The sequence below is a fragment of the Eubalaena glacialis genome, chromosome 7 (assembly GCF_028564815.1).
Source record: "Eubalaena glacialis isolate mEubGla1 chromosome 7, mEubGla1.1.hap2.+ XY, whole genome shotgun sequence".
In the NCBI taxonomy this organism is placed as follows: Eukaryota; Metazoa; Chordata; class Mammalia; order Artiodactyla; family Balaenidae; genus Eubalaena; species Eubalaena glacialis.
In genome coordinates, this window is record NC_083722.1 from 102,281,391 (window position 1) to 102,304,180 (window position 22,790).

The following is a 22,790-nucleotide window of genomic DNA, read 5'->3' on the forward strand; positions in this document are numbered from 1 at the left end:
ACAATTCCTGCTCTTCAATCCAGTGCCCTCATTGGTATAAAAGCTTTTTAGGATGTCCCATGGACGTTCTGGTAGGGATTCGTGGGGCCGTATGTGGCCCTGGTTGCTCTGGGGGGTAAGTATATAAAGACCACATTGCAACCTCCTTCCCTATGCAACACCAGCAAGGACCTACACGGAGCGTCCCCCAGGTCTGGGCAGGGCTGGCCACTGATAGGAAAGAGTACCAGATTCACAGACTCCTATTTTTATCTAGTCTAGTGTTTCTACATTGGCCAAAAAAAAAAAAAAAATGTGTTCCATGAGTTGAAACAAAATGTTCCCCCGTTAAAAGTGAACAATGAACAGTTTTAATTTAATAGGAAAAGATTAATGGATACAGCTAACCAATTTCAAGTTTTTCCCTTTTGGAATACTCAGAACTTTTTGGTGCCTGCTACATCTGCCTAATATATGTGCTCATTTATTCAGCAACTGTTTCTAGCGGGCCTATTGCAAACATGTACCAGGTACTGTGTAAGAGGCCTAGAATACAGTGATGAAGAAACAAGGCCTGGTCCCTGTTCTCATGTAACCTAGTCTAGTGTGGGGACCATTAAACAAGTTGTTAGTATCTTTGGAGTGAGGTTGCCAGGGTTCAAATCCCAACACCTCCACTGCCTGACTAGGTGACCTTCACCAAATTGCAAAACCACCTTATGCTTCTGCTTCCCTGTATATAAAAAATGTGAAAAAAAACTTGTAGGGTTAGTGTGAGACTAAAACAAGATACCAGACTCAAAGCATTTGGAATATTGTCTGCATATAGCAAGTGTATATAGATGCTAGTGCTTTTTATTTTGGGGAAATGTACAAATACATCATTTTGGGCTGGAGTAAATGCTATAAAGGAAAAGAACAGATTTCCAAGAGAAAGCAAAAAGGAGAGACCAACGTTAGACATGCAATTGGTGCTGTGAGAAAGGACCGAGATTTGGAAAAGGAGAAGCATGCAGGTAGACTTGGGGGAGAACATTCTAGCAAAGGGAACAGCATGGGCAATGTCCCCAAGGCAGAAAGTGAGCTCGAATGTTCCAGGGTCTGGAAGAAACCCATTGTGTCTACAACCTAGTGAAGCCTTCCTGTGGCTTCCATTTGGGGATATGATTTGTACCCTTAGCTTAAACATAGTAAGTGAGGTAATACATGTAGAAGCACATAGAACAGTGTCAGGCATATAATCACGAAATAAATATCAGCCATTATTATTACCGTTGATATTATTTTTGTTGTTGCAGGTTTCTCACCCCTTCTCTTGGACGTCTTTGGTTGTTAGTGTTAATCATCTGGTTTTCCTAGGATTTAAATTATGTATTGAGAAAAAGTATTTGCCCTGTTGACAGCAGTGATTTATGAACATTTTAGGGTCATAGAAAAAGTGTTCTGATGAGAATTGGTCTGATGAAACCATTTCTCCTAAGAAACTTCTTCCAAATTTCTCTATGGAAGCATTCACAAATATTAAACACACAGCAGTTTGCGTTCAATTTTAGGCATTTCATTGTCTCCTGAGTAGATAGTCCTGGTTAATTATTTAAAGTTTCTTGAAGACCTTCCCTGAAGACCACAGGGGTTACTCGGGGATGGCATTCCTGTGGGTCCAGCCAGCACAGGCTACCGGAAACAGGGTCCCTCTGTCCCTAACGTCCCCTCCCTGCCTAGCAGCTCCCCAGGTCACAGTTCTCAAAAAACACATATAGAAAACAAACAAACAAAAAATAAGTAAATTTTCTTGAAGACCAGAATCATATCCTGTACTTTGGTATAACCATTGCCTGTGTAATTTAGAAGACACTTTATTTTCATTGATAGTTACTTTCTAGCTTTCTTTGAAAAGTGTATCTTATCCATTGTAAGATGCATATTTTTCCTACTCTAGCATCTGATACTGGGTTACATGTTGTAATTGGTATTATGCCACAGTCCAATTGGCAACATTTTTTCACTTAGGGCCACAATAGAGAGTTTTTATTTTATTTTATTTTATTTTTTTACAGTTTAATTTTTTTTTTTAATTTATTTTTGGCTGTGTTGGGTCTTTGTTTCTGTGTGAGGGCTTTCTCTAGTTGCAGCGAGCGGGGGCCACTCTTCATCGCGGTGCGCGGGCCTCTCACTATCGCGACCTCTCTTGTTGCGGAGCACAGGCTCCAGACGCGCAGGCTCAGTAGTTGTGGCTCACGGGCCCAGTTGCTCCGCGGCATGTGGGATCTTCCCAGACCAGGGCTCGAACCCGTGTCCCCTGCATTGGCAGGCAGATTCTCAACCACTGCGCCACCAGGGAAGCCCAATAGAGAGTTTTATAATCAATGGTACGTTGGATTTGACAAAATCTGGTGCATACCTTCATTAAATGAACAGCAGGCCCTGAGATGCCTGAATATCAAGTCTCAGTGCAATGCTTTAATTTCTTCAACAGCCTCCTCTCCTTAAGGTGTGAAAAGCCATGTTTCTTCCCAATCCAGTAACAATTCCTTTTCCTCTAGAGAGAGATTCCTAACAGGGCCACTCATTCTGATTGTCAGTTTGTATGTTGCACAATGGTGTCTGGCCAAGGGGATGCTGCAATCAGGCCAGCACTCTTCAAGCAGCCCTGGTCCTGCCCGGCTGAACCCGCCCCCAGAAAGGAGAGCCTGTTAGTAATCCATCTCCTCAGAAGGGTTGCTCTTTTTAATTTGTCCACCCAGGGCAGTCGCCTTCTTATAATTCATGCAAGGAGGGCATAGTTTGTGCCAGCAGCAGATCTGATTCCTGATACCATGGTCATAATCTGTTCTCTTTTGTTTTCTATCCAATCATCCCTCGGTCTTCATTGTCTCTAGGGTTTGTCTTACCATCTTTCAAGGAGTCTAAGTTTAAAGAACTCCTAATTTAGTTTCCTCACTTACATGCAGATAAACACTGTCTCTGGAACACTTGATTTTTTTTTTTTTTTTTTTGCCTCTCGGCACCCTTTTCCCTTTTTTTGGTAACTGTTCTGATTTTTCTACGGACAGTCCCTCCCACCGATATGTTCAACCCAGGAGTGTGGGAAGGGGCTCAGCAGGGGTGGAAGCATCTGACCTAGATGTAGGCCAGTCAGCATAGCATGCTTCCCTGACCGCAGGGGACCCTGACCGACCAGGGTTAAGAAGATACAGTGGGATTTCTCTAATGAAAAATTTTCTCCACTTTGTATCACTGCCAAAGGTCCTAGTTGAACAAGAAGAACAAGATTTTTTTTTTCATTTGCACTTGATTCAATTATTGATCTAGTTAGGTTTAAGTCTGTCATTTTGGTCTTTGTGCCTTATTTTGTTTCTTATCTTTTCAAGAGAATTAGTATAAAAATATATTTCCATCTAAGGTCAGGAAATTTTGACTATCGTGGGAACTATTTCACTGTACATGTAGAGTCTGTCTTTTATTTGTCCTCCATCCGAATTTAAGCAAGAATCTGTATATAATAAAACGACTTTTCTGCTTGATCAAGGAAAAAAAAAAAGATACAGTGGGATTTTTTCCTGGGAATCCTGGCCAGGAGTTTCTTGTTGTTCAGCTGGGCTTCAACAAAAGAGGGTGTGAGGGCTGGAGCTGCTGTGGTGGCCTTGAGACCACAGTGGGGAATACTCTCCAGGAATGCAGCCAACAGCCTGGATGGCTGAACTCGAAGGACAAAAGAAACTTGAGTCTAGATTACATCATTTGGGAATTTGAAAACAGTTCTGTCTGAAACCAATATTCCTGAACGTTTTATTACGTGAACAGATAAGTTCCCAGTTTTGCTTAAGTCCATTTGGGTAGGGTAGTTTGTCATTTGCAGTTGAAGAGTCCTGATATACCCCCTTTGATACCCACTGGTCTGAAACTAGATCCGATTCCCTCACGGCTATAAATAGGATGACTTTGGTTTGTTCTGTCTCTGTCTGTCTTGGTCTCTCTATCTCTCTGGGTCTCTCTTCTCCTGTTTCTGTCTTTCTATTTCTTGTTCCATTTCTCTATCTCTGTTTTTACTCTCTTCCTTTGGGAAGCTTTAACAAGCTTGCGCTGAGACTTTTTATTGTGATGAGTTAGGAAAAAGGGTATCATCTATTAGCCCAAAAGAGAAAGCTTTCTGTGCTGACTTGAGAGATTTTGTTGTTACATCTGTTCTATTTTTACTGGTCCCTCTTCTTGTTCTAGTTTTTACGGATAGAAGACTTCTGGATCTGAGGAGGAAATGTTTTTGTTAGCTTTGTTTGTAAAATATGAACGCACTCAGAAGACAGTAGAAGGATTAGTGATCAGTTGCTGTTTCTGAACAGATATTCTTAGATTTTGGGAATGTTGTATTCTTTGGCAATCAGATGTCCATTATTGTTAGCAAATAAAGTTCTGAAGATAAGGAACATTTACTGATTCAAGTTCAGATGGAGTAATTGTGGTTCATCTAGGAGGAGTAAGATGATGAAATGTGAGCTCCATAAGGGCAGGGATTTTTATCTTATTCGTTACTATCCAAGTGCTAAATACATAGACGGTACTCAATGAATATTGGTTGAAGGAATGAAAGAATGACTTAATGAATGAATGAATGAGTTAGGATTCATGTGTTTTGGTTGAGTACACTTAGTACTTGTATTACTATATATCATGTTCATTCTCAATTTTAAGGAGTTAAATATATATATTATATTATAGTTATTTTTTAATTAAATGTGGAAATTTCTCACTTGAAAAGGTGGTTTTATAACAAGATCTAAGCAAAACTTTCTAGTTTTTCTATTTTTCCCCAGGCCCTGTTATTTCACAGTTGCCTGCCATTGGACTTAAAATTTGGCAGCTCCTATGGTCAGGTGACCTCTCACTATTACAGACCACTCCCCAACTTCTTTCCCATGAAAATGTCCTAGCTGGGAGAATCAGATAGCCTACCCCAGATTCTGGATTTTTGTGTACCTTAGCCTTCAGACCAATTATCCTTCAGGCCAATTTCATTCATAGTTGAAGGGATAACTCACAACTTGCACATAGAAATAGAACATTTACTCTGTTGCCCTATGAGATGCCCCTGGATTCCTGATATGATTGGTTATATCAACCCTTTTCAGACCAAGCCCCTATTACATCATACTACTCTCCATCATAGATGGCACCAGCATCCTTCATTTTCTAGATCATTAGCCAGTGGGTACCTCTCCAAAGTCATGCTAAATCACTAAACCACTGTGTCCCCATTTGAATTCTAAAATCAATTGACCCCTATGGGTAAATACACCTAGAATCTCAAAAAAATTTTATGCTAGGTAATGACATTTCTTCAGTTGATTATTTCTGTATTTCTATTTGCATTCAGGGAAGTCTCCGGCTAGCTGATGATTTGCTTACACAGCTAATGCTTCTTAGGGCTCAAAACAGGACAAAGATTTGTACAGTTTTCTTTCAGTGAAAGCTGTTCTTTACAAAGAAGGTGCAGGTAGCACTTATACAGGGTGCATTTTTCATCTGCTTGAATGATGTGTTGTATAAAGTCTTCAGAGGGAGTCTTCGCATTGCAGATAAACAATAAAACAGAGTTATTCCCCACGGGGGATTTAAAGTCACAGCCCATTACACTTATTGACAAAGGACAAATTATTCTTCTCATTGTATCCAGTACAAGGAGACAAGTGATCCAGACTCCTAACTCATATACTTTATCCCCATTCCTCTCCAAAATTACTTACTGGAAATATAAACGATGATGACTGTATGTTGGGTGATTATGTAATTTTTCATCTTACTGAATTCTTCCTTTTTTCATTTAAGGCTGAATTCTTAATAAAGGAGATTTCTCACATTCTCAGAAAGTATTTGATCTTGCTTGGAGTGACTTAAACCTTAAATGTTTAATATGGTTTACATTGTATTGCATTAGTAATTGAATCAGGTGCCGCAGTCCATTCGCTCCATCTTTTTATTTTTTGAAACCCCACTCTTCCCTGGACAATTGAAAAGCTACATCTAATGAAGTTAAGGGCTCACACTTTGAAGTGTTAAGTTTTGTGTGCCGTATAAATTAATCACGGCAATCCATTTACAGAAGACTCATCCTAACTCTTTCCTTGGGCGTCGACATAGGCAAATGGAAGAAGGTAGTAAATAGAATTGTCTTATTGATTGAAGCCAAAACAAACAAAATTTTTGTGGTGATGGTAAGCAGTGTTATACCCAATCAGGATAAATGTATCTTTCGATGGATTTCTCTGGGCAGTAGTGTATTTCTCTCTGAAATGCAGCCCAATATTTTAACAGAGTCAAGGGGCTCATAGATTTCAGATTGCCATCATTTATTCCTCTCTAATGTGACAAAACATTACAGGTGTCGTGATTTATTTTTCACTGGATTCACAACACTTGAAGGTAGCATCACCTGGGGACAGAGAGTCAGCTGAAAATCAGAAAACTTGAATTTCATCAGCTAATGCTTGGCAAGTTATTTAACTCTCCTCGTGTTAAAGATCTGTTATAACTGTTTTGTTGTTTAGTAAATAGATAACATGAACACAAGCTCGGTCACCTCAAGTGAACAGGAGGAGAGAAACCTCCCGTCGATAGGCTAACCAGATGAGGCATAAAATTAAACAACATTTAGCACCAGATAGGTAGGCATAGACTCAGATCTGTCTTGCCCTGTGATCCAATGTTGGGAAGTTACTTAACCTCTTTGGGCCATGTTTTCTCACTTTTTAATGGAAATACTTTTTTGAAAACAAAAAGTAATTTAAAAAAGCGTATCTTTTTATTGTAAAACTGTTGTAGCCAGTTTTTGTGCATGTATGCAGAAATCTAAATGTACAGATAAACCCATATTTGTTCTCAGTACTTGCAACATAGGAAATATTTAAATGCAAGTTTTGGTGCCTTTCCTTTCCCATGTTCTTTCTTACAATTGCCCTATGCCCAGGTAAATATGTAAGAAGCATTTGCAAGCTTCATGGAGAAACAACCCTTGCTATAAGTTTTATAAAATTCTGTCTAATGGGGAAGCCTAGACAGAGCCATGTAGTGTCTGAAACTGGTTACAATTGCAGAGGTAAGAGAAAGTGGTAAAGGATGCTAGAAATAGAAGTGGGGTGAATCATGGGGAGCTCTGAAGGTCAAGACTTAGCACTGAGGCTTTGGCCAGTAGAAAATAGGAAACACTGAAGAGGTCTGAACAGGAAAGTGAAATAGACATTACGTTCACCAGGCTGGAATCCTGAAAAATAGTTAGGAGGGGGTCTAGAAAAGTGAATGCTAATAAAACATTACATGGTTTATGGCACCTGGAATAGACTGGTCGTGTGAAGGAAGAATAATCAGGACTTGACAGCTAATTGGGAAAACTGGGCAAATAAAGATGACTGTAGTTTTCAGCCTCAAAAATTGGGAATATGTTGTCACCGCTAAGAGAGAGAGTAGAGGAAAAGGTTTTCAGTAAAGATGAAAAGTATATAGAGTTTAGAATTGATTACAGTGGTTTCGAAATCAAATTGGACCCCAACACATAAAAAATGTTTTTTCTCCAACGATTGGCAATAGGTATTGCTATTAGAATTTCACGTGTATGTTAGAGAGAGGTTCTGAAAATTTTAGATTATTCCCCCAAAATAGTATTAGAAGAGTAGAATCTTTAGAAGAATCCCTGTAGTGAACTCTTTTGTAAAGAAAAAAAATTCTTAATGTTTACTTCCAAATTCCCTGTTTTGTGCCTTGGCATTTTTACTTTATTGGGTTAAAATAACAGCAGCCACAAAACATGTCAGCCTTGACATTTGATTTCTGTCTGCCAGGTTCTTACCCCAGTATTGAGTGATAAGTTGAATGTCTCTTTGAAACAGGTACCTAGTGACCTGTAGGAGAACCAATGACCCATTTTTATAGCTTTTCAAAATAGCTGTCAAGGCCCAGGGCGTCCTGTACCTCTTGATTTCTTGGGTAGTATTGAGCCTCTGTCTGTCCCCATAAGAGAGTGGGAGGAACCGTGAAAGTATGGTCCATTAATCTGCAAGTTTGTGCCATGTAGGAAATGGATGGCGTGGACAGAGATTGAGAGGCCTTTGCGAAACTCTGATTAATGCATATGTTCCCACCAAGTTGCTTCTGATCTCTTTTTTGGGTTAGAAAACTTTTGCATCTTGCTGCCAACCCTATACAATGCATTAACACCCCCTCCTTTTCTGAGTTCTGAGCAGTCCCTATTTTATTTCTGCAAGCATAGTTCCTATTGCATGACCAGAGACTGGATTTCAGATTGTCTGTTATTTGAGAGATTTGCCTAGGAAATGGTGAGTGGAGATGATCACTTGCTGAGTCTAGGCAAATAATCACTGTTACGTTACGGAGGCAACCGTTTTCTTTTTCTTGGGTGTTGGGCAGAGGGTGTGGGCAGTGTATGAAAAAGGATAAAATAATATGGTTAAGATTTGAGAATTGTACTCAATCAACCAGCCTATAAGTTTCTTATAATTGTATAATAAGACCGTGTGTCTCTCCCTTTTCTTATATATATTCTTGATGTTCACTTTAAATCTGTGGCACCCATTCTAGGTAAATACAGAGATTCAGGACTTGAGGAGGGTAAGAGCCATTTTATTAGACCTGTTGTGTTTCAAAATGGAGTTTCTCTCATGGTTTGAGTCTCTTTTCTAGATATTCAATGTTTTTCTAAAACAAAATTCTGATTCTTTTCAAGTTTATCCCCAAATAATTTCAACACTACAGAAATGCTTAGAAAGAATGAAAAAAAAGGTGGACATCTGATAGGAAAAAGGCTCCTTAACTGAGTATTTCCCGTTCTCATTCTGCAAACCATCCCAAAACATCAAGAAAAATGTGAAACAAACTCCAGTTTTTAAAATCAAATCTGGAAATGATCCAAAATATTTGAAAAGGCTTAAAAAAAACACCCAAAAAACTGAGTTCCTGCAGAGACCACGTGAAATAACCAGAGAAAAGCAGAAGAGGAAGAGCCCAGTCTTGGCAGAGCCCAGAAACTGTCAACAGTTCCTGAAGGTGAAGAACACAATGTGAAAGGCAAAAAGTGATGTTTCTGTTTGCAGCATTCAGTGTAGAAACAGGGGTAAAGTAGGTGGCAGCAGAGCCATCTGGCCGCAGCATGGTTCTGAAAACCAATGGGAATGAGGCTCCATAAAGAATCGTACAAAACGTCCATTTTCCTACAAGTCGTTTTGTGTATGTGTGTGTGTGACAATTGACCACAATTAAAATGGACATTTTGATAGAGAAACTAATTTTCCAAAAGCGTCCACAGGAAAAAATGTGTAATAAAAGCAGAATGATTTCTGTAGAAGAAACAGAAAAATGTCAAGGTGATACCCACAAAAAAAGCATCAGGATAGTTTTACCTTGGGGTTCTACCAGACTGTTAAGGAATAGAAAATTATAATACTATTTAAACTGGTCTGGAGCATAGAAAAAGAGTGATGAAAATTTTCCATTTTTTAAAAGAGTACAGAACTGTTATTAAAATTGGACACAGATTGTTGAGAAGGGAAAAAATATACTATAGATCACTAACCCCAATGCCAGCACCTACACCTAAATAATTAATATTCATAAATAAATAGTCACTCCTAAGAGATTTTGTTATATTGGACCAGATCAGTCATGATATAAAGAGAAAAATCATGATTTTCTTCATGTATGCTGAGAAAGCGTTTGATAAAATTCAACTTCCACTCAGAATAAGTACAAATAATAAACTTACATGAATTATTTCTTAAGTTGATAAAATATCATCTTAAGGAACAACCCATCCCATAAACCAGCATGATATTAAATGAAAAAAACACTAGAAGATTATTTCCCACTGAAGTCAGCAGCAGTTGGTGTTAGGTATGTGCTATACTGTGTTTTATATTACATTAGAGGTACTAGCTAACATAATTGGATCAAGAACAATGTTAGATATATAAAAATGTATAATGAGATAAAATATCTTTATTATCAGATGATATGATTGTATACCTGGAAAATATAACAGAATTAACTCCTAGAAATAATAATTCAGTAAGTTATTGGTTGAAAGTATACACATTATCAGTAGTTTTCACATATTCAAATAAACTAGTTAGAAAATACTTTTTTTTAAAAAAGAGACTCTACTTCCAATTGTAACACAAAAGGTAAATTACCAAGGAATTAACCAGAAATGGACAAGATCTTTATGTAGAAAACATAAAGAAATTAAAAGGCAATCAGTACTCTTGTGTAGAAGGACTCAGTGTGGTAAAGATCTCAGCCCTCTCTCAGTTATTCTATAAATTAGACATGATCCCATTGTAAAAGGCCAATAGGTGGGTTTTTCTCTTTGTGATCTGGACAAGGTGATATAAAGTTTATATTAAAAGATAAATAGCTTTGCCAGATATTAGAATGTACGATAAAGTTTCATAATAAAAAGAGTGTAATACACGTGAGCTGAAATATCAGTGAGATGGAATTTGATGTCTTGAAGTAGATGCATTTAAATATGGGACTAATATTTGAGGACAGCGACTTCTCAAATCATGCAGAAAAGCTGGACCATTAAGACGTGATCTCAGGACTACTGAGCAGACATCTAGGGGAAAAAAAAAAACTTGGATCCATGCTTCATACACTGTGAAAAATTCCAATGGATCAAGGTTTTAAGTAGAAAAAAAATTTATAAAATTGCTAGACAAAAAACATGGGAGAATGTTTTTAAACCTCAGGATGAGATGGCTTTCCTAACATGAACTCAAAATCCAGAAGCCATACAATAAAATAATGATAAAATTAGCTATATAAAAATAAAAATTAAATGAACTTAAGTTTCTCCTTTTTCTTTCTAAAAGATAATAACCAAAGTAAAAAGATGATAAACATAGAGTATTTTCAACACATGTTGTAGACAAAGGGCTAGTATTACCAATATATAAAGGAAGTTCAAAGATTTATAATAAAAAGACAATTCAATTAAAAAGAGCCAAAGTTTACTCATTTTTTACAGAACTAGAACAAAAAATCTTAAAATTTGTGTGGAGACACAAAAGACCCCGAATAGCCAAAGCAGTCTTGAGGGGAAAAAACGGAGCTGGAGGAGTCAAAGTCCCTGACTTCAGACTATACTACAAAGATACAGTAATCAAGACAATATAGTACTGGCACCAAAACAGAAATATAGATCAATGGAACAGGATAGAAAGCCCAGAGATAAACCCACGCACCTATGGTCAACTAATCTATGACAGAGGAGGCAAAGATATACAATGGAGAAAAGACAGTCTCTTCAATAAGTGGTGCTGGGAAAACTGGACAGCCACATGTAAAAGAATGAAATTAGAACACTCCTTAACACCATACACAAAAAAAAACTCAAAATGGATTAGAGACCTAAATGTAAGACCGGATACTATAAAATTCTGAGAGGAAAACATAGGAAGAACACTCTATGACATAAATCACAGCAAGATCTTTTTTGATCCACCTCCTAGAGTAATGGAAATAAAAACAAAAATAAACAAATGGGACCTCATGAAACTTAAAAGCTTTTGCAAAGCAAAGAAAACTACAAACAGGACGAAAAGACAGCCCTCAGAATGGGAGAAAATATTTGCCAACGAATCAACAGACAATGGGTTAATCTCCAAAACATATAAACAGCTCATGCAGCTCAATATTAAAAAAAACAAACAACCCAATCAAAAAATGGGCAGAAGACCTAAATAGATACTTCTCCAAAGAAGACATACTGATGGCCAAGAGGCACATGAAAAGCTGCTCAACATCACTAATTATTAGAGAAATGCAAATCAAAACTACAATGAGGTATCACCTCACACCAGTTAGAAGGGGCATCATCAGAAAATCTACAAACAACAAATGCTGGAGAGGGTGTGGAGAAAAGGGAACCCTCTTGCACTGTTGGTGGGAATGTAAATTGATACAGCCACTATGGAGAACAGTATGGAGGTTCCTTAAAAAACTAAAATAGGGGGCTTCCCTGGTGGCGCAGTGGTTGAGAATCTGCCTGCCAATGCAGGGGACACGGGTTCGAGCTCTGGTCTGGGAAGATCCCACATGCCGCAGAGCAACTAGGTCCGTGAGCCACAACTGCTGAACCTGCGCGTCTGGAGCTTGTGCTCCGCGACAAGAGAGGCCTCGACAGTGAGAGGGCCGTGCACCATGATGAAGAGTGGCCCCCGCTCGCCGCAACTAGAGAAAAGCCTCGCACAGAAACAAACGCCCAACACAGCCAAAAATAAATAAATAAACTAAAAAAAAAAACAAAAAACCACTAAAAATAGAACTACCATATGACCCAGCAATCCCACTACTGGGCATATACCCAGAGAAAACCATAATTCAAAAAGACACATGCACCCCAATGTTCATTGCAGCACTATTTACAATAGCCAGGTCATGGGAGCAACCTAAATGCCCATCAACAGACGAATGGATAAAGAAGATGTGGTACACATATACAATGGAACATTACTCAGCTCTAAAAAGGAACGAAATTGGGTCATTTGTAGAGACATGGATGGATCTAGAGACTATCATACAGAGTGAAGTAAGTCAGAAAAAGAAAAACAACTATCGTATATTGACGCATATATGTGAAACCTAGAAAAGTGGTACAGATGAACTGGTTTTCAGGGCAGAAATAGAGACACAGATGTAGAGAACAAACGTAAGGATACAAAGGGGGGAAAGTGGCGGGGGAGGGGTGGTGGTGTGATGAATTGGGAGTTTGGGATTGAGATATATACATTTTATACACTAATATGTATAAAATGGATAATAAGAACCTGCTGTATAAAAAATAAATAAAATTCAAAAATTCAAAATAAAATAAAATAAAAAGAGCCAAAGTTTACAAATATACAAGTCTGAGATAAGAAAATAAAAATTACTCTTAAACATTTGAAAAGCTGCTAAACCTCACTCATAGAAAAATGTAAATGAATCCACCGTAAGATATAATTCCTCACCTATCAAATCGCAAAAGTCTAGAAACTTCATATATTTTGTTGGTGAGTTTCTGACTCATTATTGTTTAGAGTGTAAATGGTTTAACCCTATAGAGGGCTGTGGTATATGTGAAAATTTATAATGTGTATATATATTCTCTGACCCAGCAAGTCTACTTCAAGACATTTGTCCTACGATTATACTCAAATAAAACTGAAATGATCTATGTTAAATGATTTGCATCATTGTAATAAAGATTAGACTTAGCTTAAATGTCCATCGTAGTACATTGACTAAATAAGTTATGGTATATCCCTACCATGGGAGAATATCCAGTTGTAAAAAAGCATAAGGAAGCTCAGTGTGCATTCATGTGGCAAAATATTAAAAATAAATTTAAATGAATGAGAAGTGAAGTATAGAACAGCAGGTATAGTATGCTACTGTTTGTATAAAAAGAAGAAAAACTTGTCTGTGTTGGCCAGTATGTGAATAAAAATCTCTGGATGATAAATAAGACGTGAACAACAGTGACTACCTAGGGTGGGAGGGAGAGTTTTCATTGCAAGCACTTTGATATTTAAGCCTTATTGAATGGGCTACTTAAAAACTAAACAAATAATTAAAAGGAAAACCCCACCTACATAGAAAAAAAGAGGAAGGTGTAAAAAATTACAGAGAAATGAACAGGAAACTAACCCACTTTAAACCTAGAAATCCTCCCATAAATGAGTTTTATATGATGCAAAATGCAGTATTGTGTATATTGTACAGAAAAAAACAATAAATGAAAGAAACTCGAAATAAAAAATGGTAAAGATGGTATGAGCCCTCTGCTTGCAGAAAGGGTGCATGATCAATAGGATTGGTGTCTGGATAGATGCTTAAGGAGCATGGTTGCATGATTTAGAGTTAATGGTGCCAAAGCTAATAGATCAGACAGTAGTTCTCATATGAAATGGACCAGTTTTATATCAAAGATTAGTTTCGGTGACTGCTCAGAAAGAAGCACCTACAAATGGGCCCCAAACTGCAGAAATGAAATTTGGAGATCCCCAGAGAGTGGGAACGAGTTTGCTAATGGTGATGGTGCTTGCCAGAAGCCTCAGTCTCCAGACTTGCTCAGATCTGGGAATTAGGATGCGATTAAAAGGAAAAATACAGAAAAGCAATTAGAAGCAAGAATAGTTATTTGATTTTAGTGAACAGTACGAATTTCAGCTACCAGCGTCTTTAATGACCACTTGTTTTTATTTGACCCAGTCCAGTCACTTACAGGATACTGCATGCCAAGAAAGATGCAATAAAGTAAAGACTGTGGAGTGAAAGCAATTTTCTTTTTATTCTGGTGTTGGGGAAAAATGTATAACTTAAATAGGTACAGTCCCTTTTTGTTAATGAAGAATAATTATAGTTACAATTTAGTCTACGTTTCTTATATTGCCAGGCATTGTGCTAGACGCAGAGGTTTTCTTATGTAATCTTACCAACACCTTAGTGACCTAAGTATATTATTATCTGAAAGTCTGAAGAACTACCTAAGGTTACAAAGGGGCAAGTCAGGCTTTAGAGCTCATTCTCTCTGAATTCAGTGAACTGTGCTAAGAATTACCATTCTATATTTGTGAGTTTCTCTCTTTTCCTTCCTTGAAATGATCCTAAATATGTGCGATGAATCCATATGCTATCTTATTCTTACCCTTGGACAGGGGGTTCTGTTGGGACATTCTGGTGGCAGAACTGGGATTAGGATGGTAAGCAGGCACTCAACAATGCCTTGCATGCAGATAAGGACAAAGGAAAGGTTTTGGAGCTACAGGGCCAGAATAACAGAGATCTAGACTCTAAGACCAAAACAGCTGGCAGGATTGGACTAAAAGGACTATGGCGATTTACGAGACCCATGGGTGAATCAGAGGCTCAACAACCAGATTCATTAATGTTCAAAGATTTTGAGGTTAAGAACTTAAATCTGCCCTAGCTCAGAAGGGAATTTATCTCAGTGCCTAAAATGGGGACAGAACCTACTAGTGGAAGCTAAAGCAGGAAGGAAGCTAAAAGAAGGTAGCAAGCAAATACGAGGTCAACAAAGGTCACACAGATCATTATTGAGTCACTGAGTCTGTCTCGACTTTTATGAGACTCATACCTTTAGTTAGCTACTTAATTATGGGGAAAAGCTGGAGAGTTGAATAGCTTTTTCTCTGCTGTATCATGGAAATATCCTCGTCACACCAGATGCATGTGCATTAAAGGAACCCATTTATTCATTCAACACATATTTATTGATAGCTACTAAGTACCAGGCATTGTACTAGAGAAACAAGGGTGAGCAAAAGAGCACAGTCTGATTTCATGGAATTTATCTTCTTGTGAGAGGGGGTGGTGTTATTGAAATAATTAGTCAAAAATATGAAATGATAACTAAGATTGGAGCTGTGGAGAAACAATGGTTGGGATCACATGAGCCTATCATAGAGGGAATTGACCTTGTTAGGGGAGACTGGTCTTGGAAATGATGAATTAAACTAGCTTTTGAAGCAAGAGTGGGCATTATTGGCAAAGAGGCATGGAGAAGAGGCTTCCAGGCAGAGGAGACAGAGTATGTTAGGTTGAACCATATGAAATTGCTGCTTTGAAAGGTCAAAAATGGTCGAATACCAGATATCTCACATGGCTCAACTTATTTACAGGCATGTTATGCTCACAGCAATATTCAAAGCACTATGGCTAATAGTAAAATTGCTAATATGCTTCTTGCATTCATGTTTTTTATAATCCAGATAGAGACCCAAGTGCAGATAAATAAAATGTCACATGGCAGTGGAATAAGAGAAGTCCAAAGGGAGTGAAGGATTCTTCAGAGAGAACAAGTTCTAGAGAAACTAAGTGTTCCAGTTTCAGAACCTGTTCCATGTATATGGTTTCATCAGGAAGAAACTTCAGTGAGGTGCCTCCCCCCGCCCTTAACACTGCTCTCCATACACTGAAGCTGCTGATGGTGTCCCATCAAGGGGATGGGGAGACACTTGGGTGGGATATGTAATAGCTAGTCCGCACCCTTCCTTTTTCCTTGTTAAAGGAAGTGACAGTGTTAAACTAAGCCTGATAAGCTTGTCTCTGTGGCTGTGTCCACATCGTGGCCCACTGACAGCGAGATATGTGTAGACCATCACGTGACATGATGACACAAGGGCTTGTTGGATAGTTCACTGTTTTCTTCTAAAGGAAATTTGTTGGGCCTGATTATTTGGGAAAATGCTCCAGAAATCAGCTGACACAGGTAAGGAAGATTTCTCTTTTTGAAAATGAGGAAAGGAAGTGTCAAAGAGAGTCACATGTGCTAGCAGCAGATTTCTAAGGCACTAGTTTCCTTAGTAAGGTGCGAGATTTACATCGTGACTGTCCATTTAGTCATCCTGACGCGCCATTAAATGTACGTATAGAGGATATTGTCTGATGAAGGAATAGGGAAAAGAAAGAACCCTGGGTTATTTGTAGGGAGGGAGTTGTTAGTACACATTGGTCCACTGGAAGAAGGCAGAAGAGTTTTTTGGTCTAATAACATTTCAAGAAAATAAGTTAAAATTATTAAAGAGCTACCCAAAAAATCCCGTAATCCATATTTTTCTTAAAGCCATTGCCTGTGAAATAGAATGCCTTTTGTATTCTTAAATTTGGTTCTTGGGCAGGTAATCAAGAAATGTGACGCATCATTCAAAATGTCAAAACCTTCTATTTTCCAAAGAGTTCCTTTCAAATGTAAAGAGTTTGAGAGTCATCTCTTACATTTACTTTGTGTTTCACATGTCAGTACAGCTTATTCACTGCCATTATCACTCCCTGCAGCTCCGTGAACACCCTGAAGTGTTCACTACGCCTGTTCTCTTACCACTTCCATTATTCCCACCCTCAGCTGACCTGGCCGTGAGCTGAGACTCAGCTGATTGTCTCCTTTTCTCTGACGCCCCCTCATTAGCTATTTTGTTAAGTCCTCCACCCACATAATGGGGGGGGTGACATTTTAAAATTCAATTTCATTTTTTTGGAAACTTATTACAAGGAGCCAATAGGTTGTAAGTCAGATACCTCAGACGGGAATTATCAGAAGAAAGAGGCACAGACATATCTTCTTCCTTCTTTTCTGATCCATGTAATTTAGATGATGGTGATTGTCATCATTATCAGCATGGAAATAGTGGCTAAGATTTTGTACTTAATGAGTGATTGTGCTGTGCGAAGTGCTGTGCACGGACTACCTTCTTTAGGTTTAACCAACAAGTCTGTGATGTAGGTACTTCAGTTTATCCCAAGATTACAAAGTAGGAATCAGAGGTACGAAGAGGTGAATAACTTACCCAAGGCAATGGATGCCGTAGAGGTGGAGCTAGAACTCGGGCCCAGGCTTGTCCAGCTCCTGAGCCTGCATCTTTGACCACTTAGTGTTATTATTCAGTGTGGTCTCTGGAACAGATGCTCGAGTAGCACCGAGGGAACTTAGTAAATATGCAGATTCCCCCGGCACTACCCCGGCCTATGAAATCAGTCCGGGAAGTGAGGCCTGGGGGGTCTGCATTTTAACAAGCACCTGAGAGGGTTCTCGCGTACTCTGAAGTGTTAGAAGCATTTCACATTCGTGGCAAATGGTAGAAAAAGCACAGTTTTGAAGTGATTATTTAATCCACAGAAGTCTGTCAATTACTGGGAACCTAAAAATGGAAGCGCCACTCAGAATGATCGTGTTTGTGTGCAAAGTGGCGTGTCCTGGTTTAGCCTCAGGGAGCAGAGAACAGTTGTTCCAGAGCTGTGACAGAACACAAAGCTTGTAGGGAAGAGGATTAGGGATGCTTATGACTCACTCCCCTTTTTCCTCTCTTCAGCCTCTATGACCGGTTCTCTCGTGAATTAGGCCACTTGAGGTTAACTGCAAAATAGGGCATCAGCCAGCACCACGGTAGCATGTGTCACCTGCTTGTCTGGATTCAAAGTCTGGTGACTTCTCCTTTCACAGGTGGATGGAGCACGCTGTCATATGTTAGGCTGAGGGGTCTTCCTGGGTATGGCTGCCGATGCTAAGGAGGTTGAGAGACGTGACTCTCAAGGGTTTAGACTTTTTCTTCGATATCAAAGATAGAGCATCTATTGCAGGGGTTGTCAAACTTGAGCATATGTCAGAATCGCTTGCAGGGAATGTTAAATATGAATGCTGGGCCTCATCCCAGAGCTTCTGAGTCAGTAGATTGGGAGTTGGCAGTGAGTATATCGCACGTAACAGAACACCAGTGTGCCACGTTGATGCTGCAGGTGTGGGTACCAGACTTTGGGTATCACTGATCTACAGCTTAGGTGATCTGGGGGCAATTTCCCAATGCAGTCTTAATTCTGGACTAAACTAGACCATCCATATATCGCATCTCTTACACATCAAAGACTAGGGATAGAGATTCTATCCTATTACTGCGTTTGGCCATTCAAGTCCATCTTGATTAATGGTGTAGTTTGATAGATGAGTGCTGGGGCTCTGGAGTCAAAACTGGTTTCATATTTGCTCTTCAGGGGAGTGAGCTAACATCTTTGAGCCTGTGTTTCTACATTTGTAAACCAGGAACAATGAAAATGCCTGTCTTGTAGGGGTTGTGTTGGAGATCTTTTGTTTGTCTCTCCAATTCCATTTCCTTCACTTCTCCATTTTGCACTGTGCCCCAGGAAGCTGACCTGTCCTCTTGTCCTCTGGTTTCCAACTGGGTTCAGCCGATGGGGAATACCAGTGGGAGATCTAAGTGCTGATGGAGAGTGAAATAAGGAGCTTGTATTCTCCGGCTCACTCCCTGTGGGGTCACTGCAGGCTCACTGTGGTCCTTCCAGAAGGAACACATCTTGCTGGCTAGCCCTTTCTTATAGTCAGACCTGCTCTCTCTGGGTTCTTGGAAATATCACTCGACCATTGGCCCCTCTGATTAGGGATGGTGAAGGTTTACACTACTCCTTGTTCATTTCCTTTAAACTTGCTGCCTCTTTTGTAAATAGAGCCTACACAAAAGCCCCTTTGACTGTGCCGTCTGTTTCATGCTGGGCTCCTGGCTGATAAAATTCTTATAGGATGAATGAAGGAATGCAGAAAGCACTTGGCAGGGTGCTACCAACTAGGGAGTGCCCAGTGACTTTAACATTATTGCTGCTTTGTAATATTTTGCCTGAATTGTCCTGATTGGTCATCTGTACCTATGGTGCCTACCCAGACGGGAATAACTCATTGACACCTTTTGTCTTTTTCACGTACCACTAACATCATCCAGACTGTCTTCCTCATTTTCCTCAATCCTAGATAAAGAAGTACCTTATTTCAGTTTTTGACATCTGTATCATCAATGTTATGCTTTCGTATATTTCTTTTCTGTTTCTTACAGGTAGATATTAACTAGGATATGACTCCTATTTTTACCTTTGTTAGTCAAACATATTGCTGGATACCACCTTCTCTTGTAGAAATCCCACTATGGAAGGTAACAAGTTCATGGAAAGATGGAAAGGCAGAGGGAACCTGAGTCTCTTACAGCATTCTGAACTAACTACTTCCTAATTATTATTATTATTATTATTATTATTATTATTATTATTATTATTATTATTATTATTTGGTGAGAAAAATCAACCCCAAATGGGTAAACCACAGTATTTGGGCTTTTTGCTGCATTCAGGCAAATGAAGTCCTAACTGATACACCTCTCATTCAGGAACTGGACTAGTTTACTCAGGGTCATCAAGAAACAAATATTCAACAGAGTCACGAAAATATCGCTCCAAGAAAGAGATGCAAGTTTGAAAAATGTTATAGGTTTCTACATTTGATCTGTAGGCTGTGTTGGTGATTTCCTTGTAAGCAAGGGCTCTCTCTCCTTGATATGTCCATGGTACTCGACACGGGGGGTTGGTTCTCAGTAAAAAAAAAAAAAAAAAATTTACTGAATAAAATGCATAGTGTATGTTTAATAGAGATTGTAGCTGATTAAATTTATGATCAGTGGCATGAGGATGAACTCACAAGGCTTATTCCCTTGACTATTGTCGGTCTCCAGATCTCCTGCCCTGGAGGGAAAGTAACAGGAGGAGACTGGGGACATCTTTGTATTCATAGGACCTAGGACAATATCCCAGAAGCGGTAGATCTCAGAAACTACACGTGAAGTAAGGAAATGAAGAAATGAAAGTGAATAGAAAGTGTTCGCTGTCTATCTTGAAAAGTATTGACTTAAAAACTTTTCACAACTTTAAATATATTGTATCTTTTTTGTACTTAAACTGCTTCTTGGTTGTTTTTGCACATTTTTTCAAATTTAGAAAAATGAGAATGCAGAAAAGTCTCCAGAAGAAGATAAAATTATCTGCCATCTAGACTTAAAGAAAACAAAAACACAGAAAACTTCCTGGGTGCCTTTGATAGATTTTTTTTTCCCCATCAGCAGTAACTTCTTTGTGGAGACTGATTCTGCTGGTGTTTTTCTGCAACTTAGCTTGGTAATTATGACTGACTTTCCAAATCTCCTCCGCTAAACCAGGATAATGAACGATACTTAAAGTTCTCATTTTTGCTTTAATTTACAAACCTTTAGAGCATTCAGTTCCTTTTACTGCATCCTTGATATTGTAATTTGCAACAACAGGTCCTTATTCTGAAAGCAGTTTATTTAAAGATACCTCACCTGCTGTGCTTCTCAGTATGCTATTCCCGAACAATGCTTCTGATCTTTTTTATCCTTGTCATCCTTTGACATACGTGTGCAATAGCTGATATTTTTAGTGCACTATTAATATTACTTAATTGTATTGTGTGTTTTATCTGGTTGATGTGTTATTACACAGTTACCTTTCAGATTTATATCTTTAATCTCAAAAATTAGTGAGCATTCATATTTTTTAAAAAGGTAACAAAATGTCAACAAGGTATTCAAAAGTATAAATAAACCAAAGCCTGGTGATTTTGAAGGACTTTATGACCTAATATTGGTGTGAGGAAAAGGGAAGATACGGGAAGGCAGTCATTCTAGGAGTCTTATTCTACCGTAATGTAGGAACACAGTTAGCTGATCTTCGGAACTCCTCTTTGCCTTCTTTTGGTGATAGAATATTACTGATAAATGAGAACGTAACCCTACTTATATAGTTTTGATATCTATTTGCTTATTTTTATTGAGGTATAATTGACATATAACATTGTTTAAGTTTAAGGTGTACAACGTGTTGCTTTGATTATATGTTGCAATATGATTGCCACCTTAGCATTAGTTACCTCTGTCTTGTCACATAATTATCATTTCTTTTCTATAGCAAGAACGTCTAAGACCTAATCTCTTGTCAACTTTGAAATATTATGGTCTATACAGTATTGTTGACTATAATCACTGTGTTGTGCATTAGATCCCCAGATCTTATTCATTTTCTAGTTGCAAGTTTGTGTCCTTTGACCAACATCGTCTCATTTTTCCTCCTCCTCAGCCCCTGGAAACCACCATTCTAGTCTCTATTTCTATGAGTTTGGTTATTCAGATTCCCTTATTAGTGAGGTCGTATAGTATTTGTCTTTCTCTGTTAGAGTTACTTCACTTAGCTTAATGCCCTCAAGATCCATCCATGTTGTCATAATATATATATATGTACATATAACATATATGTAATGTGTATATATATAATATATATGTAGGTATAATATATGTAATGTATATGTAATATATATGTAATATATATACACACATCGTACTTTATTCATCCTTTGATGAGCACTTAGGTCGTTTTCATATCTTAGCTCTTGTGAATGATGCTGCAGTAAACATGGGGGTTCAGATAGCTTTCTGATATCCTATTTTCAATTCCTTTGGATATTTACCCAGAAGTGGGATTGCGGGATTATATGGTAGTTCTATTTTAAATTTTTGGGGGAACTTCGCTCCATGTTTTTCTAGTAACTCTTCTTGCTTTCTCCTTCCTTTTTCTTTCATTCTGAATAGCTATGAAAACCTATGAAACAGTTTGCCTTTTGTTTCTGGAGTTTATTCATTCATCTGTTCAACCAACACATATTTACTGGGTGCCTGCTTTTCTGGGGACAAAATGGTGAGCTGGGCACTCGGGCTACAATGGTAGGAGAATCCTAGTTCTCGTGAAGCTTTTGATCTAGTGGAGGGAAGCAGGAAGTCATCAACTAATTACAGTAATAAATCTATCATTATAAGTCGGTGTCAGTGCAACAAAGAAAAAGACCACAGTTAATGAAAAGGTAAAATAAACTAGCCTGACTTAGACTGTAGCCTTGGGCTCAGTGTCAGAGAAGATTCTTTGAGAAAATAAAGTTTGAGCTGAGAGTGCAGGATGAGTAGGAGGTGAGAGGTAAAAGGATGTGGGGAGGTGGGGAGGAAGGATTTAAGCCCCACGAATGGAGAGGACATGGAATGATTGAGGCGTCAAAACAAAGGCAGTAGCTTGAGCTCTGAAAGCAAGGGATAGAGTTGCCGTAGACATGACTTGACAGGGAACTGAGCCCCAGATGATGCAAAGCTTTAAAGGTCCTATTAAGAATTTGGTCCATATCCTAAAAGCAATGGGAGGAAGTCTTAAAGAGTTTGTTCTGTTCATTGGCCCTTAACACCTTCTCCCCTGCTTTACTGTCTTCCGTGTACATGACTCATGGCTCTAATTAGGATATTGTGATGGTTAACTTTACGTGTCAACTTGGTTGGGCCACAGTGCTCAGATATTTGGTCAAGTATTCTGGAAGTTTCTGTGAGAGTGTTTTCGGATGAGAATAACATTTAAATAAGTGG